This window comes from Heterocephalus glaber, unplaced genomic scaffold, assembly GCF_053883595.1.
Source record: "Heterocephalus glaber isolate CG9 unplaced genomic scaffold, H.glaber_assembly_v1.0 deba00001457, whole genome shotgun sequence".
Classification (NCBI taxonomy): domain Eukaryota; kingdom Metazoa; phylum Chordata; class Mammalia; order Rodentia; family Bathyergidae; genus Heterocephalus; species Heterocephalus glaber.
In genome coordinates this window covers 3,903,138-3,926,612 of record NW_028258305.1, presented here as the reverse complement: position 1 = coordinate 3,926,612, position 23,475 = coordinate 3,903,138, and the positions used below count along the sequence as shown (strand labels likewise).

The following is a 23,475-nucleotide window of genomic DNA, read 5'->3' as shown; positions in this document are numbered from 1 at the left end:
AAAACCATGAAAAAAAGATCTTCCTTTAACAACCCTGATAAGGCAGTATTGGATCAGTTCCATTGGCAATGAGCAAAAAATGTTTCTATATTGATCTGTGATGAACAAGGAAAATGTTTCTTTGATGCTCTTGGAATAGATGGTGTCTTTGATTCATATTTTAATGGTTAAAAAATATCAAACAGGGCCAGGGGTTTAAAAAACTGGTATTTGAGATACTTAGGAACAGTGACAGAGTGGGTGGCATGGCAGATGCCCTCATAATAAGGAGAGGCTGGCTGCAAAACCAGATCAGACTTGCGCTGTCTGACCAACTGTTGGTTGATCTCTTTCAGAGATGTGGATGAATTTTGTGCAAATACATTTACTTATGTAAATGAGTTTACATTTACCTTAAACATCAGTCTACATTAAAACTACTTTAAACCATATTTCAATTGTTATTTTTAAATTCATCTTCTGAGCTCTATGTGACCTTCCTCCCTCAATTTTCTCAAATATTGAAGCTATCTGGGAAGTAACTATTTATGTGTTTACCTGTGAGATTCTGCAGGAAAGAATCTTTTTTTTTTTTAATTCAACATTGCTTTCCTAGTCCACAGCACAGAATAAGTGCTCATAAATGTTTATTGAATGAGTGTTTGAATGAATAAATAACTAGATGAATTAAGATCTCTTAGCTTAGGTGACCTTTGCCAAAGATATTTATCACAGAGCTAGGAAAGAGCTAAAGAATCCCGCCTTATGCTTCAAAATTATCCTGAAAATTGCAGGCATCTCTGTTGTCTCTCAAACACTGGGCCAGTGGAGTTGTTTTGGGATTCATGGTCCACCTGTCATCTGCTTTCTCTGGGAACTGCTGGTACTACTTAAGAGAAATAAAATGAGCCAAAACACGAACACCCAAAGCAGGGCTTTCACTGACAGAGCTGCTGGGCTGTCTCAAACAATGGCGAGAACAGCAACCAGGGGTTGACTGGGTGAGGTTTATAAGGGCTGGGGGGAGTGTGGTGGAGGCAGATGACTGGCTATGACCGGGGGCAAGGTGGGAAAAAGCAGGTCTTTGTTCTCTCTGGAGTGACTTGTTTCCTGTAGGAAGGGGCCATTTTAGGATGCAGGGTTGTCAGGGCCATTTTTTCTAGCAGAGAACTCTATCACTACTAGTCTTTGTTGAAAGGAACTAGGAGTTGGGATATTAAGACCTCAAGTTGGTTGATAGCAAGAGAGAATAGCCTTTCAGCCCTGATTCAGAACAGCTAAATCAAGTTAATAGTGAAAAGCAGAATGAAGGCACAAGACCCTGGCAAACCCCAGGGCTACTCTGAATCAGGAAGCACTCATTGAGTCCTGCTCCCACTGGGTCTACTTCCTATCTCAACTCTATTTTCCACCCTAAAGTTTTAGGAGATCTCATTTTTCTAATGTCTACCCTCCTTTTCCCAAGCCCCATAACTTTAACTGAGCTGATTTAAATGTTCCTTGAAATAAAAATGTATTCAGATTTCTAAAAACAAAAATCTGGCCATCTCAATAATCTAACCTGTAAAGCCTGAATTTTACAGTTCTCCCAAAAAGAAATACTGTGTTCAAGTGAAAGAAATCAGTGACCCCTCGAGTTGTTCTCTGCTACTTTCTTACCTAAGGAGAAATAGCTTTTGTGAAGCTACAGAATAGAGCAAGCTTTTCTTCTGTATTAGGAAACAAGTTAGGAGTATATTATTAGCTAAAAAATCAAGAAGCATGAAATTTTAGAGCTAAAAAGCAATAGATAGGTCTCTAGTTATTAGAATCCTTAGGAACTCATGTTCTGGTTCCCAGAATGTTAACTCTTCTCATTCAATGCCACTGAACAGCTTTGTTTCTCTGGCCTGGGGAGTACTGTTTCCAGTGGCCATGTAGCATGAGCAATATCAGCTCATATGAGGAAACTGTGAATATGCGACTGTGTCCAGGGGAGAAGAGAGCTAGACGATTAATGCAAAGGCCAGACTCTGACAAAGCTTTCTCCACTGTTAGTACTATTTCCAAAAACCTGCCCGAGAGCATGCTCATTGGGCCTGGGTTTTATGTTCACCATTATACCATCTATCATATTGTTTATGGTGCAAACTGAGCTGCTATATCAAAGAGATTCTCAAGTATAGTGGATTAATCATGAAACTCATCTTTAACACCACTGTTAGAGGTCTAGGACTTGAGAGGCCACCACTGCCATCCTCAAAATGTGGTTTCCATGTCTGAGTTCAATGTGAGTGTTCCAACCTGTGCCCGGTTTAGTCAATGGGAGGTGGGGAGGAGATAGAGGAAGGAGAACATAATAATGTGGCCACATTCAGCTGCAACAATATTTGGTAAGTGTACTATTTGGCTGGATAATCATGAACTCAGCTAAAACTTCAGAGCTTTATTGTTAAATAAAAACCAAGGAATGGATTTTGATGGGTCAGTAGCAATATCCATCACAGCCCTCTAACCTACTTCTTCTGCACAACATGCACACCTCAGATCTAGTCAGTAGGGAATAGTAAACCCTTTCTTAGGTAAAGGGAACTGAGGAGGAGATATCACTGGTCAGATAAATCTACAGAAATCTGTAGAAAGATGATGCAAAGTGTGGTTTGATAGTTTTACATTCTTTCTGAATCAGTTTACCAGTTGTAGACTTGAGTGAGCACCCAGGGCTACTACCAACAGATACATGAGTGTCCTCTGTGACTTCTCAGAGAGATTGTCAACCACCTCTGCTCGACCCTACTCACTGTTTCATTGTGTGCTTCCAAGTATAGAATTTACAATATAGGAATGATTTTGAAAATAAAGTAGAAAAATCCTTTGTTATGAAATTATCTGCCATTCCTATTATACTCCATAAACAACAAGAAGAACAATGAAATGAAAATTATTTATGTCCTTTATATATCATAATGTTTGGAACATAAACTGTAGATCATTCATTTATCCATAAAATTGTTGCATATACCATATACTGGAATGTAAAGGATCTAAAAATATCTGAAATTTGATGTAAAAAAATCTCCCTTTTTATAAGATTAGATTCTTCAGAAAAAATTTCCTTATTTACAATTTATTATTTTGAAAGGACCTGGGGGTTTCTCATATGTCCAGATCTTCCTGGTATTCTAGGTACTCAACATATATAATTTTTTGTTTCACATTATAGTGTTTTTTCTTTGAATATGTCTTTTTTTATGTGACTACATCTCCTTGAGGAGAGTATCCACTTATATGGTCATCAGCCACACACTATCCTTACAGTACAGCAGGAACTCAGTAAATACTTCCTGGATAGATGAATGAAGCAAATGATTGGAGATTTAGGCATGATTCAGGTACTCTGCAATGTCACCTCCTCAGAGAACCTTTTGCTGACCACAATGTATAGAATAGCACGTGGATCCTCTCAACCTGTGTTAAGTTTCTTCATAGTGCCTTCACTGCTCACTGTGCCCTCATCTGTGGTTTCCCCTCAGTGTCTGTCTCCCCCTCCATTGACTACGCATGATAAGATCAAAGGGTGTCCCTCTTTCGTCTACTGTTATATCCCTAGTCTTTTTTTCCCTTAAATTCTTTTATTGGTACATTTTAGGTATACAGTACATTTGCATTTATCATTGGGTACTTGTACCTGTACATGATATATCTTGGTTCTTATTTTTTCCCCATTACCTGTGCGCCATTCACCCCCTCCCCCTTCCCTGTTTACAAAGACTTTGTTTTCATTTTTTGCCTTTTCGCATAATTTTTCCTTTCCCTTCTTTCCTTTCCCCTACACTTCCCACTTCCCCTACCCCTTTGGACCTTTTCTTCCTATTTCAAACTATCAATTATTCATTTTAATCAATTTAATCCTTATTTACACTTTCAGTTTCTCGCACTAGAGGAACTATTCTGTATTTACACATATGTGTCCTGTTTATTTCACTTAAGAGTATCGCCTCAGTGTGCATCCATTTAGCTATAAATGTCTCTAGTTTGTCATTCTTTATGGCTGAGTAGTACTCCATTTTATAAAAATACCATGTCTTCTTTATCCAATTTCCAGTTGATGGGCACTCGGGCTATTTCCAAGCTTTAGGTATTACAAACTGTGCCAGTATAAACATGGGTGCGCATATATCTCTGTGGTATGATTCTTTTAATTCTTTTGGGAAAATACCCAGCAGGGGAATGAAACCTCTACTCCTAATTCTTTGGGGTATATCCATACTGATTTCCACAGTGGTTGCACCAGTCTGCATTCCCACCAACAATGGAGAAGGATTCCTTTCTCCCTACACCCCCACCAGCATTTGTTATTGGTTGATTTCATGATAGCAGCCATTCTTTCTGAGGTGAGGTGGAATCTCAGTGTTGTTTTCATCTGCATCTCTTGAATGACCAGTGCTGTTGAACATTTTTTTTCTTAAATTCTTTTATTGGTGCATTTTAGGTATACAATGCATTTACATTTCTGGTTGGGAACTTGTACCTTTACATGATGCATCTTGGTTCTTATGTTTTCCCCATTTCTAGCCCTCCCTTAGCCCACTCCACCCTTCCCTATTTACAAAAACTTTATTTCCATTTTTCCCATTTCTCATCATTTTTCCTTTCCCTTCTTTCCCTTCCCTTGCCCCTCCCACTACCCCTACTGCTTTGGAGCTATTCTTCCTATTTTGCATTATCGATTATTCATTCTAATCATTGGTACATTTTAGGTATACAATATAATGACATTCATCATTGGAAATTTGCACCTTTACATAATCTCTCTTGGTTCTTATTTTTCACTCTTGCCCAGCCCTCCCTTCAACCCCTCCATTCCTCCCTATTTAACAAAGATTTTGTTCCTATTTTTTCATTTTCTCATATTAATTCCATTCCCTTCTTTCCTTTCCCCTACCCCTCCCACTTCCTTCCCCTTTGCCCCTTTTCTTCCTATTTCACATGACCTATTATATGTTTTAGTCCTTATTTACACTTTCAGTTTCTCACACCAGAGAAACTATTCAGTATTTATATATGTGTGTCCTATTTATTTCACTTAAGAGTATCACTTCAATGTGCATCCATTTAGCTATTAATGTCTCTAATTTCTCATTTTTTATGGCTGAGGAGTACTCCATTTTATTTAAAAAACCACATTTTCCTTATCCAGTCTCCAGTTGATGGACACTTGGGCTGTTTCCAAGTTTTAGCTATCACAAACTGTGCTGCTATGAACATGGGTGCAAATATATCACGGTGGTATGATTCTTTTAATTCTTCAGGGAAGATACCCAGCAGGGGAATAGCTGGGTGAAATGGGACTTCCAGTCCTAGTTCTTTGAGGTATTTCCATACTGATTTCCACAGTGGTTGCACCACTCCCACCAGCAGTGGAGCAGGGTTCCTCTTTCCCCACAGCCCTGCCAGCATCTGTTATTGGTTGATTAGCTGTTATTGGTTGATAGCTGCCATTCTTTCCGGAGTGAGGTGGAATCTCAGCATTGTTTTCATTTGCATCTCTCGAATGACCAGTGATGTTGAACATTTTTCATGTATTTATTTGCTATTTCTACTTCTTTGTCTGAGAAATATCTGTTCATTTAAGATGCCCATTTTCAGATTGGGTCTTTAAATTTGGGAGGTCTGATCTTTCCAAGTTCTTTATAGATTCGAGAGAGTAGACCTTTGTCTAACAGACAGCAGGTGAAGATTTTTTCCCACATTGTGGGTTGTCTCTTCACACTGCTGGTGGTTTCTCTTGCTGGGCAGAAGCTTTTTAATAAGAAGCGATCCCACTTGTTGATTGTTTGAGCTAGTTCAAGGGCAACTGAGGTTTTGTTCATAAAATCTTTTCCTACACCAATGTCTTCAAGAGTTCTACCTAACCTCTGTTCCAGCTGGTTCAGAGCTTCTATTTTAATATTTAGATCTTTCATCCATTTCTATTTTAGTTTAGTGCATGGCGAGAGATACAGATCTAGTTTTAATCTTTGGCAAGTTGAAACCCAATTTTTCCAGCATCATTTATTAAAGAGGCTATCTTTCCTCCAGTGAGGGTGTTTGGCACCTTTATTGAAGATGAGATGGCTGAGTGTGTCTGGAGTTGTTTCTGCATCTTCTAATCTGTTCCACTGGTTCTCAGGTCTGTTTCTTTACCAGTACCATGCTGTTTTTATCACAGTAGCTTTGTAGTATAGTTTCAAGTTGGGGATTGTGATACCCCCTGCCATATCTCTGTTACCTAGAATTGCCTTTGCTATTCTGGGTCTCTTCTTGTTCCAAACGAATTTTTGGATTGTTTTCTCAAGGTCTGTGAAATATGCTGCTGGGATCTCAATTGGAATTGCATTAAATCTATATAGCAGTTTTGGAAGTATGGCCATTTTCACTATATTAATCCTTCCTACCCAGGAGCAAGGGATGTCTGTCCATTTTCTGATATCATCTTCAATCTCTCTTTTCAGAGTGCTATAGTTTTCAGAGAAGAGGTCTTTGATTTCTTTTGTTAGGATGATTCCTAGGTATTTCAGTTTTTTGGATGCTATTGTGAAAGGAATTATTTGCCCTATGTCTCCCTTAGTGAGTCTGTTGTTCATGTAGAGGAAAGCTATTGATTCTTGTGTGTTGACCTTGTAACCAGCTACTTGAGTGAATTTGGTTATTAAGTCTAGAAGACTTTTGGTGGAGTTCTTGGGGTCTTCTATATAGAGTATCATGTCATCTGCAAATAATGACAATTTGACTTCTTCATTACCTATCTTTATTCCTTTTATTTCTTTCTCTTGTCTAATTGCCATGGCTAATGTTTCCAAAACTATTTTGAACAAGAGTAGTGATAGTGGACATCCTTGTCTTGTTCCTGATTTTAGTGTGAAGGATTTCAGTTTTTGACCATTTAGTATGATATTGGCTGTTGGTTTTCCATAAATGGTTTTTATCAGTTTGAGGTAGAGACAATCTATTCCAATTTTTTGTAGGGTTTTTATCATAAATGCATGTTGGATTTTGTCAAATGCTTTTCCTGCATCTATGGATATAATCATATGGTTTTTATCCTTGGCTCTATTGATAGAGTGCATTACATTGATTGATTTGCATATGTTGTACCATCCCTGCATCCCTGGGATGATTGATCATGGTGTATGATCTTCCTGATGATCTTCTGCAATCTATTTGCCAGTATCTTATTAAGGATTTTTGCATCTATGTTCATTAGTGAGATTGGCCTATAGTTCTCTTTTCATTTGGGTTTTTCTCTGCTTTGGAGATCAAGGTGATGCTTGCTTCCAGGAATGCATTGGGAGTATTGCTTCCCTTTCAATTTCATTGAAGAGTTTATACAGTAATGATAGCAGTTCCTCTCTAAATGTCTTGTATAATTCAGCAGTGAAGCCATTAGGGCCTGGGATTTTCTTAATTGATAAGTTTTTAATTATATTTTCAATTTCATTGGTAGATATTGGGTTGTTTAGAATTTTTAAGTCTTCTTCATTCAACTTTGGTAATTCATACTTATCTAGGAATCTATCCATTTCTTCTGTGTTTTCCATCTTATTGGCATATAGGTTCTCAAAATAGGTATTGATGATCTTCTGGATTTCTGCTGGGTCTGTTGTAATCTCACCCTTTTCATTCCTAATTGCATGGATTTGGGCATTTTCTTTCCTTTTTCTGACAAGGTTGGCTAAGGGTTTGTCAATTTTGTTTTTTCTTTCAAAGAACCAACTCTTGGCTTCATTGATTTTTTGTATCATTCTCTTAGTCTCCATTGCATTGATTTCTCCCCTGATCTTTATAATTTCCTCCCTTGTATGAGCTTTGGGTTTGTCTTGCTCTTCTTTTTCTAGAAGCTTGAGGTTTAGCATCAGGTTGCTTAATTGGGCTCAATCTGTTTTCCTAATATACATATTTATTGCTAAGAATTTCCCTCTTAAGACCGCTTTCATTGTGTCCCATAGATTCCTATATGTTGTATTGTCATTGTCATTTAATTGAAGGAACTGTCTGATTTCTTCTTTAATTTCCTCTGTGACCCATGGGTTATTCAGAAGTGTGTTGTTCAATTTCCATTGTTTATGAAATTTTTTGAGTTTCTTTTGCTATGGATCCCCAATTTCATTGCACTATGGTCTGATAATATACAGGGGATAACTTCCATTCCTTTGCACTTACTTAAACATGTTCTATGTGTGAGTATGCAGTCAATTTTGGAGAATGAGCCATGTGCAGCTGAGAAGAATGTGTATTCTGATTTTGTGGGGTGGAACACTCTGTATACATCACTGAAGTTCATTTGTTCAAGAGTTCGATTGAGTTCTAGTATTTCATTACTTAATTTTTGTCTAGTTGATCTATCTATTTGTGACAGTGGGGTGTTAAATTCCCCCACTAAAATTGTATTAATGCATATATGACTTTTCATGTCCATTAGTATTTGTTTTACATAGTTGGGTGCACTAGTGTTTGGTGCATAGATATTTATGGTTATCATCTCTTCCTTTTGGATGGTTCCCTTTACAAGGATGTAATGTCCTTCTTTGTCTCTCTTAATCAGTGTTGGTTTGAAATCTACTTGATCTGCAAAGAGGATAGCTACTCCTGCTTTTTTTCGGGTTCCTGTCACTTGGAGTACTGATTTCCACCCTTTAACTTTCAGTCTATGAGTTTCCTTTTGAATGAAGTGAGTTTCTTGTATGCAGCATATTGTTGGATTTTGCTTCTTGACCCATTCTGCCAGTCTATTTCTTTTGATTGGTGAATTGAGACCATTAATGTTGATGGTTATAACTGAAACGTATTGACTTATCATTGCCATGACTTTTTCTTTTTTTTGGGTTCTCCCCCTTTACATTTAATTTCTTGTCATGCCAGATGAGTTCATACTGCTTTGCTGCCTGGGGTTGTGATCCTCAATGTCTGTTCCTAGGATATGGTGTAAAATTTTTTAGAGTGCTGGTTTGTTATTCACAAAGTTCCTAAGGTGCTCTTTGTCATGAAAGTATGTTATTTCTCCATCCATTTTGAAAGATAGTTTTGCAGGGTACATCAATCTGGGTTGGAGGCTGTTTTCTTTTAGGGCTTGGAATATGTCACTCCAAGCTCTTCTTGCCTTGATGGTTTGTGTTGAGAAGTCTGCTGTGATTCTGATGGGCTTTACTTTGTACGTGATTTCTTTCTTTTCTCTAACTGCTTATAGAACTTTGTTCTTCTGTTGAGTTTCTGGAATCTTAACAATTGTATGCCTATGTGTAGATTTTTTTTGATTAAGGCTATTTGGAGTCCTATAAGCCTCACTTATCTGTATGTCAAGTTCTTTTGCCCTGCTTGGGAAATTTTCTGCCATTACTTTTGTGAAGAGTTTTTTATGTCATCTGCACTCTCTCCTGTTTCTCCTTTGACTCCAATCAGTCTTATGCTATTCTTCTTTGAATTGCCTAGCAGCTGATGGATTGATTTCTCATGTTCCCTTATAATTTTGAAGCAATTTTTCTTTTCCTAGTCATTAATTGCAATCTTATCTTCTATATCTGAAATTCTGTCCTCACATTGGCTCATTCTGCTGTGTGGACTTTCAATGGAGCTTTTTATCTCTTGGAAATCTATTTGCCTCTGTTTTATGGATTCCATTTGTTTCCTATGTTGTGATTCCATCATGTTCCTCAGCTCCTCTCTAGATTTATTAATCATGTCTTGCACTAGGGGCCCAATTTCTCCTGTTATCTGAGAAATTATTTCTGATTTCATTTTTTCCAGATCCCTTTTGTTGCCAGTTCAGTGTGTCCAGGTGGTTGAGTATCACAGTGTTCCACCTCATTTCCCTTTGGGGTTGCTTTAGGAGATCTGGAAGACTTATTTGTGTGTCTTCTCATTTGGACCAAATGGGGGGGTGCTGTTGGTGCCTGCATGGCTCACCTCTTCTGAGCTGGGAGAGGTGGGACAGGGGCCGGGAGTGGTCGTAGGGATGGTGGCCTGGAAGCCCCTTCCTCTGGGCTGGGAGCAGTGGGCTGGATGGTGGCCAGAAGACCCTTCCTCTGGACCAGAAGCAGTGGGAAGCCGGCTCAGAAGACCCTACCTCTGGGCTGGGAGTGGTGGGATGGATGGTGGCCCGGAAGCCCCTTCCTTTGGGCCCAGAGTGATGGTACAGATGGCAGCCCAAATGACCTTTCCTCTGGGCTGGGAGTGGTGGGATGAATGGTGGCTGGGAAGCCCCTTCCTCTGGGCTGGGAGCAGCGGGTTGGATGGTGGCCCAGAATCCCCTTCCTCTGGACCAGGATCAGTGGGATGGCAGCTCAGAAACCCCTTCCTCTGGGCTGGGAGCAGTGGGCTCCATTTTTTTCACATATTTATTTGTTGCTTTTACTTCTTTGTCTGAGAAATGTCTGTTCACTTCAGATGCCCATTTCTGAATTGGGTCTTTGAATTTGGGGAGTCTGATTGTTTTTAGTTCTTTATACTTTCTAGATAGTAGTCCTTTGTCTGAGGTACAGCTGCTAAAAATTTTTGACCACACTGTAGGTTGTCTCTTAGCTCTGTTGGTGGCTTCTCTTGCAGTGCAGAAGCTTTTTAATAAGATGAGATCCCAGGTGTTGATTCTTTGTGTTAGTTCCCATGGTTCTGAGGTTTTGTTCATAAAGTCTTTTCCTATGCCAGTGTCTTCAAGAGTTCTACCTAACTTATCTTTCAGCAAGTTTAGTGTTTCAGTCTTAATATTTAGATCTTTAATGCACTTTGATCTTAGTTTAGTGCATGGTGATAGATATGGGTCTAGTTTTAATCTTTGGCAGGTTGAAATCCAGTTTTTCCAACACCATTTATTAAATAGGCTCTTTCCTCCAATGAGGATGGTTGGCTCCTTTGTCAAAGATGAGGTGCTTGAGTATGTCTGGAATTGTTTCTGCATCTTCTACTCTATTCCACTGATCCTCAGGTCTGTTTCTTTGCCAGTAGTATGCTGTTTTTATCACAGTAGCTTTGTTTTTATCACAGTAGCTTTGTAGCTTTGTTTTTATCACAGTAGTTTCAAGTTGGGGGCTCTGATACCCCCTGCCATGTCTTTTGTTGCCTAGAGTTGCTTTTGCTATTCTAGGTTTCTTCTTGTTCCAAATGAATTTCATGAAATATATTGTTGGAATTTCAATTGGCATTGCATTAAATCTATATAGCAGTTTTGGAAGTATGGCCATTTTCACTATATTGATTTTTCTTATCCAGGGACAAGGGATGTCTTTCCATTTTCTTATATCCTCTTCGATCTCTTTTTTCAGAGTGCTGTAGTTTTCAGTGCAGAGGTCTTTTGCTTCCTTTGATAGATTGATTCGTAGATATTTCATTTTTTGGATGCTACTGTGAAAGGAATTGTTTCCCTAATTTCTCTCTCAATAAGCCTTTTATTTGTGTATAAGAAGACTATTTATTTTTTATTTTTTATTTTTGGTATTGGGGATCAAACTTGGGTCCTTGTGCTTGTGCAGCAGGTGGTGAAACCACTGAGCTAAATCCCCATCCCTAGAAGGCTATTGTTTTTTGAGTGATGACCTTGTTTCAAGCTACTCTACTGAATCTGTCAATTAAGTCTAGAAGTCTTCAGAGTTTTTTGGGTCTTCTTTGTAGAGCATCATATCATCAGGAAATAATGACAGTTTAACTTCTTCCTTTCCTATCTTTATTTTTTTTATTTCTTTCTCTTTTCTAAATCCTGTGGCTAATGTTTCCAGGACTCTATTGAATAGGAGTGGAGATAGTGGACACCCTTTTCTTGTTCCTGATTTTAGCATTAAAGTTTTCAGTTTTTGACCATTTAGTATGATTTTGGCTGTTGGCTTTTCAGAGATAGCCTTAATCAGGTTGAGATAAATACCTCCTATTCCAAGTTTTTGTAGGGTTTTTTTTTCTTTTATCATGAATGGGTGTTGGATTTTGTCGAATGCTTTTTCTGCATCTACTGAGATGATCATGTGGTTTCTGTCCTTGGCTCTGTTAATATAGTGTATTATATTTATGGATTTACATATGTTGAACCATCCTTGCATCCCTGGGATAAATTAGACTTGGTCAGGGTCTATGATCTTCTTGATGACCCTCTGTATTTTGTTTTCCAGTATCTTGTTGAGGATTGTTGCATCTATGTTCATTAGGGAGATTAGTCTGTAGTTCTCTTTTTTGGTTAGGTCTTTCCCTGGTTTTGGAATCAAAGTAACACTTGCTTCCAGGAATGAGTTTGAAAGTATTGCTTTCCTTTCAATTTCATTGAAGAGTTAAAAAAGTAATGGCAATAGTTCTTCTCTAAATGTCATGTAGAATTCAGCAGTGAAGCCATCAGGACCTGGGCTTTTCTTTGTTGGTAAATTTTTCATTACATTTTCAATTTTACTGATTGTAATTGGGGTACTTGGAATTTTTATATCTTCTTCATTTAACTTTGGCAATTCGTATTTATCTAGGAATCAGTCCATTTCTTCTGTGTTGTCCATCTTATTGGCATATAGGTTCTGGAAGTAGGTATTAATGATCCTGTGGATTTCTGCTGGGTCTGTTGTAATTTCACCCTTTTCATTCCTAATTGCATGGATTTGGGCCTTTTATTTCCTTTTTCTGATAAGGTTGGCTAAAGGTTTGTCAATTTTGTTGATTCTTTTGAAGAACCAACTCTTGGCTTCATTGATTTTTTGTATCATTCTCTTAGTCTCCATTGCATTGATTTCTCCTTTGATCTTTATAGTTTACTCCCTTGTATGAGCTTTGGGGTTGTCCTGCTCTTCTTTTTCTAGAAGCTTGAGGTTCAGCATCAGGTTGTTTAATTGGGCTAGTTCTGTTTTCCTAACATGTGTATTCACTGGTATGAATTTCCCTTGTAAGACTGCTTTCATTGTGTCCCATAGATTCTGATATGTTGCATTGTCATTGTTATTTAATTGAAGGAACTGTCTGATTTCTTCTTTAATTTCCTCTGTGACCCATTGGTTATTCAGAAGTGTGTTGTTCAATTTCCATGTGTTTATGAAATTTTTCCAGTTTCTTTTGCTATGCATCTCCAATTTCATCGCACTATGTTCTGATAATATACAGGGGATAACTTCAATTCCTTTGCACTTACTTAAACATGTTCTATGTGTGAGTATGTGGTCTATTTTGGAGAATGAGCCATGTGCAGCTGAGAAGAATGTGTATTCTGATTTTCTGGGGTGGAACACTGTGTAAACATCTGTTAAGTTCATTTGTTCAAGAGTTTGATTGAGTTCTAGTATTTCATTACTTATTTTTTGTCTAGTTGATCAACCTATTTGTGACAGTGGGGTGTTGAGGTTCCCCACTACTATTGTATCAGTGCATATATGACTTTTCATGTCCATTAATATTTGTTTTATATAGTTAGGCCCACTAGTGTTTGGTGCGTGGATATTTATGATTGTCATCTCTTCCTCTTGGATTGTTTCCTTTACAAGGATGTAGTGTCCTTCTTTGTCTCTTAATCAGTGTTTGTTTGAAATCTACTTGATCTGAAAAGAGGATAGCTACTCCTGCTTTTTTTCGGGTTGCTGTTGCATGGAGTATTGTTTTCCACCCTTTAAGTTTCAGTCTATGAGTTTCCTTTTGAATGAAGTGTGTTTCTTGTATGCAGAATATTGTTGGATTTTGCTTCTTGACCCATTCTGCCAGTCTATTTCTTTTGATTGGTGAATTGAGACCATTAACGTTGATGGTTATAACTGAAACGTATTGACTTGTCATCGTCATGACTTTTTCTTTTTTTTTGGTTCTCCCCCTTTACATTTAATTTCTTGTCATGCCCAATGGGTTCAGTCTGCTTTGCTTCCTGGGGTTATGATCCTCAATGTCTGTTCCCAGGATATTGTGTAAAATTCTTTGGAGTGCTGGTTTGGTATTCACAAAGTTCCTAAGGTGCTCTTTGTCATGAAAGTATGTTATTTCTCCATCAATTTTGAAAGATAGTTTTGCAGGGTACATCAATCTGGGTTGGAGGCTGTTTTCTTTTAGGGCTTGGAATATGTCACTCCAAGCTCTTCTTGCCTTGATGGTTTAGGTTGAGAAGTCTGCTGTGATTCTGATGGGCTTTCCTTTGTTTGTGATTTCTTTCTTTTCTCTGACTGCTTGGAGAACTTTGTTCTTCTGTTGTGTTTCTGGAATCTTAACAATTATATGCCTATGTGTAGATTTTTTTGATCAAGGCTATTTGGAGTCCTAGATGCCTCACTTATCTGTATGTCAAGCTCTTTTTCCCTGCTTGGGAAGTTTTCTGCCATTATTTCTGTGAAGAGATCTTTTATGTCATCTGCACTCTCTCCTGTTTCTTCATTGCTTCCAATTAGTCTTATGTTATTCTTCTTTGCATCATCTAGCAGCTGCTGGATTGATTTCTCATGTTCCCTTATAAGTTTGAAGCAATTTTTCTTTTCCTGGTCACTAATTGCAATCTTATCTTCTATATCTAAAATTCTGTCCTCACATTGGCTCATTCTGCTGTGTAGACTTTCAGTGGAGTTTTTCATGTCCTGGAAATCTATTTGCATCTGTTTTATGGATTCCATTTGTTTCCTATGTTGTGATTCCATCATGTTCCTCAGCTCCTCTCTAGATTTATTAATCATGTCTTGCACTAGGGGCCCAATTTCTCCTGTTATCTGAGAAATTATTTCTGATTTCATTTTTTCCAGATCCCCTTTTGTTGCCAGTTCAGTGTGTCCAGGTGGTTGAGTATCAGAGTGTTCCATCTCATTTCCCTTTGGGGTTGCTGTAGGTGATCTGGAAGTCTGGTTTTGACACTTATTTATGTGTTTTCTCATTTCGACTGGGGCAGGGGGCTGTTAGCACCTGCATGGATTACTGCCTCTGAGCTGGGTGAGGTGGGACAGGGGCTGGGAGCAGCAGTAGGGATGGTGACCCAAAAGCCCTTTCCTGTGGGCTGGGAGCAGCCGGAGGGATGGTGGCCGGGTAATCCCTTCCTCTGGACCAGGGGCAGTGGGATTGTGGCTCAGAAGCCCCTCCCTCTGGGCCGGGAGCAGTGGGAGGGATGGTGGTCTGGAAGCCCCTTCCTCTGGGCCAGGAGCAGCTGGGCAGAAGGTGGCCCAAAAGCCCTTTCCTCTGGGCTGGGAGCAGCAGGAGGGATGGTGACCAGGAAGCCCCTTCCTCTGGACCAGGTGCAGTGGGACAACGGCTCAGAAGCCCCTACCTATGGGCTGGGAACAGTGGGACTCATTACCTTGGTCTGGTGGTCTGGTGTCCTCTGTGTCTTTGTATTGTGGAATCAGGTGGCTGCCTGCCTGCAGCCAGGTGATTCGGTGTCTTCCATGTGACTCAGGACCGTGGTAGGGCATGCACAGACCTGCCTGCCTGCAGTGGGCTGATTTGGCATGCTCTGTGTGACTCAGGACCTAGGTAGGGCATGGGCAGACCTGCCTGTCTGCAGCGGGGTGATTAGGCATCTTCCGCGGGACTCAGGACCTTGGTAGGGCGTGCGCAGACCTGCCTGTCTGCAGGGGGCTCTATGGTCAGTTTATTAAGTTCAATGGTGAACGTTATCAGAAGAATATTCTCCTGAGAGTTATTTTTTCTTAGAAAAAAAAAGAAAGGAAAATTAAAAGCCTCTCAGCACAGCCACAGATGATGTGGCTGTGGATCTCTCCAGAGATGGTGCATCAGTCCTCTGAGTCACTCCCTGGGCCAGCAGGGTTGTAGTCTAGGTCCTCCCCAACATCCTCCAGCTCCAAGGCATCTAGTTCCTGGAACAAAGACTCATCTACTTCCACGTTATTTCCAGCATCCTCCAAGAACTGGATATCAGATGTGTCAAGATTATGATCAGTTTCAAACAGCTGTTTGCCACTTAATTTACTTTTTCCTGCTTGCTCTTCTTCTTTTATCCATTTCTTTTTAATTTCCAAGAGTTCTGCATCAAACTTGGCTTTCCAACATAAGAAATTCTCTATTGTAACAGGGGTGCCATGGAATAATTGCTTCTCTGCTTCTTCTGCTTCTTTTTCTTTTAGTTTTTCTTCCTCTCTTCTCGTTTTTATCTGATCTACTATTTCATTTAATTTTTCTTGCACTGCTGTCACTAGAATAAAGATCATGACCACACCAAGGTTTCCCTCAGCCTGTAATGCTAATAATTTTAAAATGTCTATGACATTATTATCTTCTAGGTTTTCCTGGGAAAATATTTCATAAAGAGGAGCTTCATCCGGGTATTTTTCACTGTATGTAAACTTGGAGGTAGTCTGGACAGTTTCATCATTTTCTCCAGCCTCCGATGTCACAGTGATGGTGAAGCTGGGTGGATTTTCTGATAATACTGTGAAGGAGTTGGGGTAGATGGACTCCAGAGCCTCCAGCTCGTTTCGCTGCTCCTCACTGTAGTCTGCCATCACGGCCCGGACTGCTGCCCATGGAGCACGCCTACGCTCAGGCCTCATGCCACAGCCGAATCCCCACTTTTTTGTTCTTAATTGCATGGATTTGAGCCTTTTCTTTCCTTTTTTTGATAAGGTTGGCTAAAGGTTTATTGATTTTATTTATTCTTTTGAAAAATCAACTCCTCATTGATTTTTTGTATCATTCTCTTAGTCTCCACTGCATTAATTTCTGCTCTGATCTTTATAATTTCCTCTCTTGTATGAGCTTTGGGTTTGTCATGTTCTTCTTTTTCTAGAAGCTTGACATTCAGCTTTAGGTTGTGTATTTGAGCTCTTCCTGTTTTCCTAATATGGACATTCACTGCTATTAATTTCCCATGTAGAACTGCTTTCATTGTGTCCCATAGATTCCTGTATGTTGTACTGGTATTATCATTTACTTGTAGAAACTGTCTAATTTCTTCTTTAATTTCCTCTGTGACCCATTGGTTGTTCTGGAGAGTGTTATTCACTTTCCATGTTTTTGAGGGGGTTTTGCAGTTTCCTTTGTTCTATTGCTCTCCAATTTTACTGCACTATGGTCTGATAATATACAGGGGGTAACTTCAATTCTTTTGCATTTACTTAAGCATGTCCTGTGAGCTAGCATGTGGTCTACTTTGGAGAATAACCCTTGTGCAGCCAAAAAGAATGTATATTCTGATTTTGTGGGGTGGAACACTCTGTAGACATCTATTAAGTCCATTTGTTCAAAAGCTTGGTTCAGTTCTAGAATTTCATTGTTGTTTTTTGTCTAGATGGTCTGTATATTTGTGACAGTGGGGTATTGAGGTCCCCCACTACAATTGTATTAGTGCTTATTTTGTTTTTAGGGTCCATTAATATTTGGTTTGTATAGTTGGGGGCATTCGTACATATATATATGATTGTCATCTCTTCCTCTTGGATTGTTCCCTTCACAAGGATGTAGTGACCATCTTAATTAATTTTGGTTTGAAATCTACTTTGCAAGTAAAATTGCTACCTCTGCTTTTTTCTGGGTTCCTGTTGCATGGAGAACTGTTTTCAGTCCTTTTACTTTCAGTCTCTGAATTTCTTTTGGAACTAGGTGTGTTTCTTGTATGTAACATATTGCTGGATTTTGCTTCTTAATCCATTCTGCCAGTCTCTTTCCTTTGATTGGTGAATCGAGGCCATTAACATTGATGGTTATAATTGATAAATATTGACTCATCCTTGTAGTGAAATTTTACTGTGGTTGGGTCTTTTATTTTTTATTTTCCCCCCTTTCCCTTTAGTTTCTTGCCTTGCTTGGTGGCTTTGCTCTGTTGGGTCTCATGGAGTTGTGACCTTCATTGTCTTTTTCTAGGATATTGTTTAGAATTGTTTGGAGGGCTGGTTTGGTGTTCATGAAACTTCTCAGGTATTCTTTGTCATGGAAGTATCTAATTTCCTCATCAATTTTGAAAGATACTTTTTGCAGGATACAACAGTCTAGGTTGGAAGTTATTTTCTTTTAGGGCTTGAAATACTTCACTCCAGGCTCTCCTTGACTTGAGAGTTTGTGTTGAGAAGTCTGCTGTGATTCTGATGGGCTTTCCTTTGTAGGTGATTTGTTTCTTTTCTCTAACTGCTTGTAGGATTTTGTTCTTCTGTTGGGTTTCTGGGATCTTGACTATTATATGTCTAGGTGTAGATTTTTTGATCGTGCCTAGTTGGAGTTTTATATGCCTCACTTATCTGTATATCAAATTCTCTACTTCTGTCTGTGAAGTTTTTTACTATTACTTCTGTGAACAGCTTTTTTATGTTAATTGTACTTTCTCCTGCTTTTTTGTGGACTCCTATCAGTCTTATGTTATTCTTCTTTGCATCACCTAGCAGCTGCTGGACTGATTTCTCATGGTCCCTTACTATTTTTAAGAAATCTCTGTTTTTGTGGTCACTAACCACAATCTTGTCTTCTATATCTGATATTCTGTCTTCACATTTGCTGAATCTGCTGTGAATACTTTCAATGGAGTTTTTAATCTACTGGATATCTGTTTGAATCTGTTTCATGGATTCTATTTCTTCCCTATGTTGGGCAATCATGTTTTTCATTTCTTTCTTTTCTTTTTTTTTTTTTTGTACCAAGGATTGCACTTGGGACCTTGTGCTTTTGAGGCAGGTGGCGGCACCACTGAACTAAATCCCTGGCCCTCCATTTCTTTCTTATGCTGGCCATTCATGGCTTCCAGCATGGTTCTGAGCTCATCTATTTTTTTTTTTAAATCTATTTCTGTTCTAGAGCCTCTAAGCATGTCTTTCACTCTGCTCTCCATCTCTGTAGTTACCTGGGAAATTATTTCTGTTTGAATTTTTCTAGAGCCTCATTTATCTGTTCTGTTACTTCCTGTGCTATCAGTTCAGGGTGTCCCAGTGGTTGATTATCATATTTTTCCACCTTGTTTCCCCCAGAATTTGCCTTTGGTGAGCTGGAAGTCTGGGTTTGTGTCCTGCCAAGGTATCTTCTCATTTTTAATTCTGTTGTTGGTGCTGTTTTTTGCTTTAATTTCTGGGCTGATACTTCAATATTTCTTATTGTGAGTATCTTTATTACTGGTGTTTAGAGTCCCTATTAAGTGATTGCTCCTCAGAGATATCTTCCAGGTGTAGCTGGACTTTTTAGGCTTTGAGTCTCTAATGACTTAGGCAATCTCATTTTCAGTATACCATTGAGGTCAACTGATTAGATCAATCATGACATCTTAGCCCAATTGACCCAATCAGCATCAAACACAGCTTAGAAAATGACAATTTGTGGTAGCAGTTAATCTGTGACCTTTAACAGCCCAAGCTAGATCAAAATCTAGGGCCAGCCCAAAATATGTTTGTAGTGAATAAACCCTTCAATATAGCAGATTTGCCCTTTGGGATAAGGATTTAGAATGGGTTGGGGAGGGAGGGATAGAAAGACAGAGGGGGAGGGAAAGGTTAGAGGTGAGGCTAGAGGACATGGGAGGATCACTCAAATTGTGGGCTGTTGAACAGGAGGTAAAGACAGAGCAAAAGAACAGAGACAAGTACAGAAAAAACTGACAACAATAGGGAAGCTAGAACTTGTATTCACCTTCCTATAATAGAGACAGTTGAGAGGACAGAGAGAGAGAAACAATTCAGAATGGGACAGGAACAGGAATAAAGAGGTAGAGAAATTTAGAGCCAGAAGGGAAAGAGAGAGAGAGAGAAAAAGAAAAGATGAAAGAAAAATAGTATATATAAAACAAAACAAAGAAAGAAGAATAAAAGGTCTCCTTCAGGATATGTCTCTGCTGTACTGGTAAACAATGTGGGCAGCAGTGTGGGGGTCCAAGTCGATTAGTCTCAGCAAGCCAGCTGTAGTCTACTGAGATTCAGGATGATTTCTGGCTGCAAGGTCCAAGTTGAGGTCCCTGACCTCCTGCAGGACTAAACTTTGCAAGATTCTACTGCAGGTTCCAGCTGTCCTCCCCACTAAGCGAGTCGGGGTTTCTATGGAAGGTGCTGATCCCACCGACTTACCAACCACGATGGTCCAGTGTGTTTTTATTGAAGAGATTTTCTTCACCTTCCCCGTGGGCTTCAATTTTCATTGAGGAGCATCAGAGAGGCCCTCTCTGTTGTTCACTTCTGCTCTATCTTCTGGGGCTCGTAACCATGGCCTTTATGGCCCTCCCGCGCGGAGCCTCTGCTCTGCGGATTCAGATACGACCCCCCCCCCACATGCTGTGTGGTCCAGCGGGGTGAGGCCGCTGGCGTCTGCAGGACGGTTCCGACTGGGCCACTGCTGGCATCCGTGGGAATATCCCCAGTCTTTAGAACAGTGACAACTCCACCAAGACCTACTGCAAAAAATGAATGGAATCTTATAATGAAATATGGACAATTTTACCCATTTAAATTACACTGGAGGGTTTCATGTATTTCAAAAAAGACTGATCAGTCACTGGAGTGGGGCTTGAGACACCAAGAACCTTCTTCAGCAGTTAAGCTGTCTTCTGAAGAGCTTAGATCTGTTTGTTGAAGGGTTCACTGCTGAAAATAAAATGAGTCAGGTAATGCAGGTTCAGGGATATAAACTGAGGTGTAGTAAACTTTTCTGGATAGATAGAAAAATTGAAGCTCTTCAAAGTAATCTGGAAGGAGGAGGGATGAATTAGGGAGCTGGCTACTGGGTCAGAGAAGAGGAGAAAAAATTCCCCTTGGATATAATTGAGGAGAGATATGGAGAAAATAAAATGACCAATATAGAGTTTAATAAATGCCATGTGCAACCCTTTGTGGCATCCCCCATGGTCAGGGGAAAAAGCCTACAAAAATCTTGGAATTATATTTTTCTTGGAAATTGGTAAGGGAGCTGACTCTTGGCTCTGGATATATATAAAGCTAAGGCAGCATCTTCAGTAAGGGGGTGAGAGATGTCTGACAGTTGCCAGGGTTACATGGAACATACCCTAAAGGAACACAGCCCGTCATGCGGGTGTTTGGCTCCTTAGAGAATTCCTTAGAGTCAGGGCATGTATCTCCAACTTTCTTTAAAGACCTCTGCAAGGGAGTAATATACAGCAATCTGGGAATAATGATTACTTAATTGAATGCTAACTGTATCAGTCAGTGACTGCTGATAAGAAACCATCAGATATCAGTGTCATTCACAGGAAGCCTTTATTTCTCATACATCTGTAGAGTGCCTTGAGAAGCAGCATTCTAAGCTGAACTTGTACAGATGGCTCTGTTTCCAGACGAAAGTCCAGCTGGGCATAGCACCTCACTATGCCATGGACTCTGGGCTACTCCATGTGGACTTCTTTTGGATTTCAGTTGGCATCACAGCCTATACTTGAAGGGAAGTTCTTTTAACTGTGATGGTAGAGTCATAAGAGATCAATTACAGCATAAAACGCTCTTTCAAGATTAGGTGGAGAACTGGGAAATTCCTATCCCACATTTCATTGGTTAAGGTGTCAGAAGCCAAGCTTGAAGTCAAGAAGCAGCCTTATGTAGGAGGAACAGCACAGGCTGTGGATACAGAAGGGTCAAGCACCTGGATCAAGAATTCAGTCTGTTGGACCAAGTGACTGGCTGACCAATTGACTAGTATAGTGTTGAGAAGCTGGGCCAGAAAGCAAGCCTTTTCCAACAGCTCTTGGTGTGGGTACAATCTGAAGGCCTTTGAGGGAGTTCTTTTATTTTACCTCTTTGTGAAAGTGGCCATTAAAGTTAAAAACCTCATTTTTGTAATAGAATGCACACAACAGTACACATATTGACTTATGTTTTTAGTCAATATCAAGATTTATTGTCCCCAGAGTTAAATAAATCGTGATATTGACCCCATCATAAGCCAATATCTGCCTAATGCATTTTTTAAAAAAGTGTTTTGTATTCATTTATATTAATAGGACACAAGCAATCACTCATGGTATTACTTTGTTTTCCCTTTCTTGCTTTCTTCTTTGTTATTTTCTCATCAGTCTTGCTAATTAGCCTGGGGTTAATAGAAGAGTTACTGAAATGGTATGCTGTACCAGAAAGAAAGCACTGTGGGTATCTCCCCATTACAGAGAGAAAAGGATTTGTTTCCACAGAGAACTAATTATGCCTTCTCTGGTTTGGAATGGTGGAAACAAATTCTGTTTTCTTCAGAAGTTGTTTTTCCTGGGGTTCCTCTCCTTTCTGATGTTCCTTTGGGGGAATTTCCAAAGAGGAAAATGGGGGCAAAGCAAGAAGGGATAATAAGGTAAGGGTTCCCCAATTGTCTTGAATTGTTTTTTCCAGATTTCTGTGCTATTCCATTCTTTACTTCTTTGTCTTTGTCTTTTTTCTTTTTTCCTATTTTGTAGCTGGGATTTACATTTTCTGGAGGAATGGAAAAAATATATTTCTTTAATACTGAATTCCATTTATCTCCATAAATTGGTTAGGGTATGTGATCTAAAGGACTCAGCTGTTTTTAAAATAGGTTTATTCCTTTCTTTGAAGATTATTTCCACACAGTATAGATGAGTTAGAAGGAGTCTCATTTTGTAGACCTCTGTGAGAGCTTTACATTTGTGGGGCATCATTTCAGATGTGGAGTTTTTGAACAAAGAAATTAAATTTATATGTATCATCTAAATTATTTCAAATTCATGGTTCAGCAAAGAGTTCAGATCCTAATCAAATATGTAGTTTGCATGGGAGCTGCCCCCCTTCTCAATCATAACGTGCAGTTCTATTTACAGTGTTGACTAAATGTAGTGGGAGCCCAGGGCAGCAGTGTGTGTGTGTGTGTGTGTGTGTGTGTGTGTGTGTGTGTAAGACTGCTTTTGTGGAAATGTACCCTGGTTGTTTGCAGTGTGGCCTGTGTAAAAGTGTGGTTTTACAACAATAAAAAATTTTCAGACAGGGCTGGGAATTTAGCTCAGTGGTTCTAGCACCTGCGATGCAAGCACAAGGTTCTGAGTTCAATCTCCAGTACCAAAAATAAATAAATAAATAAATAATAAATAAATTAAAAAAATAAATTTTCAGACAGGTAATCGAGTGAAGAGCTTTTCAAACCATTTTGATTCCTTGTATATAACAGGGGGACTCCCCCACTGTCAAGAATCTTTGAAAGGAATCCCTCAGTCTCCCTCTTTTTTTCCTTTCCATCTGTCAAAAAACCACCTTTGAGCAGGCCCACATGGAGACTTCCTGCAGGAATCTTCCCCAGCTCTTCCTGCCATGTAGAGTCCTGGTCAATCAGTTAGGCCCCAACTTTGGGTTGGTTTCATGTTCCTGTTATTTTTGGTTTCAACCTTATCTTTATATCAGATTGATGAACTCATTTAATCCCTACAATAATCCTGGATGTTAGATTCAGTTATTATCCCTGTCTTATGTACAAAGGAAACCAGACACAGAGAAATTAAGCAACTGATCTCAGGTAAAGGGCAGACCAGCATTCAAAGCCAGGTCATCAGACTGCGAAGCCCATGCTCTCTCTGCAGTGCAAGTTTCAGTGATGGTCACTGGAATAGGCCTTGGATTTCTTGCTTGAATAAGAAGAAAACTAAGACTGAGACTGCACTTTGTGTGGATTTGCAGGCTAAGTTGTGTGTAGGATAAAGCT

The 23,475-nt window shown here is 39.4% G+C and overlaps 1 long non-coding RNA gene and 1 pseudogene across 1 annotated transcript in view; one reads left to right on the top strand and one right to left on the bottom strand.

Annotated features, from left to right (window-relative positions):
• Nucleotides 1–23,475, top strand: part of LOC147826918 (uncharacterized) — a 362,407-nt gene that overhangs the window by 226,134 nt on the left and 112,798 nt on the right. The gene's annotated exons all lie outside the window — the stretch shown is intronic.
• LOC101710444 (RWD domain-containing protein 1 pseudogene) lies at nt 15,504–16,370 on the bottom strand (annotated as a pseudogene).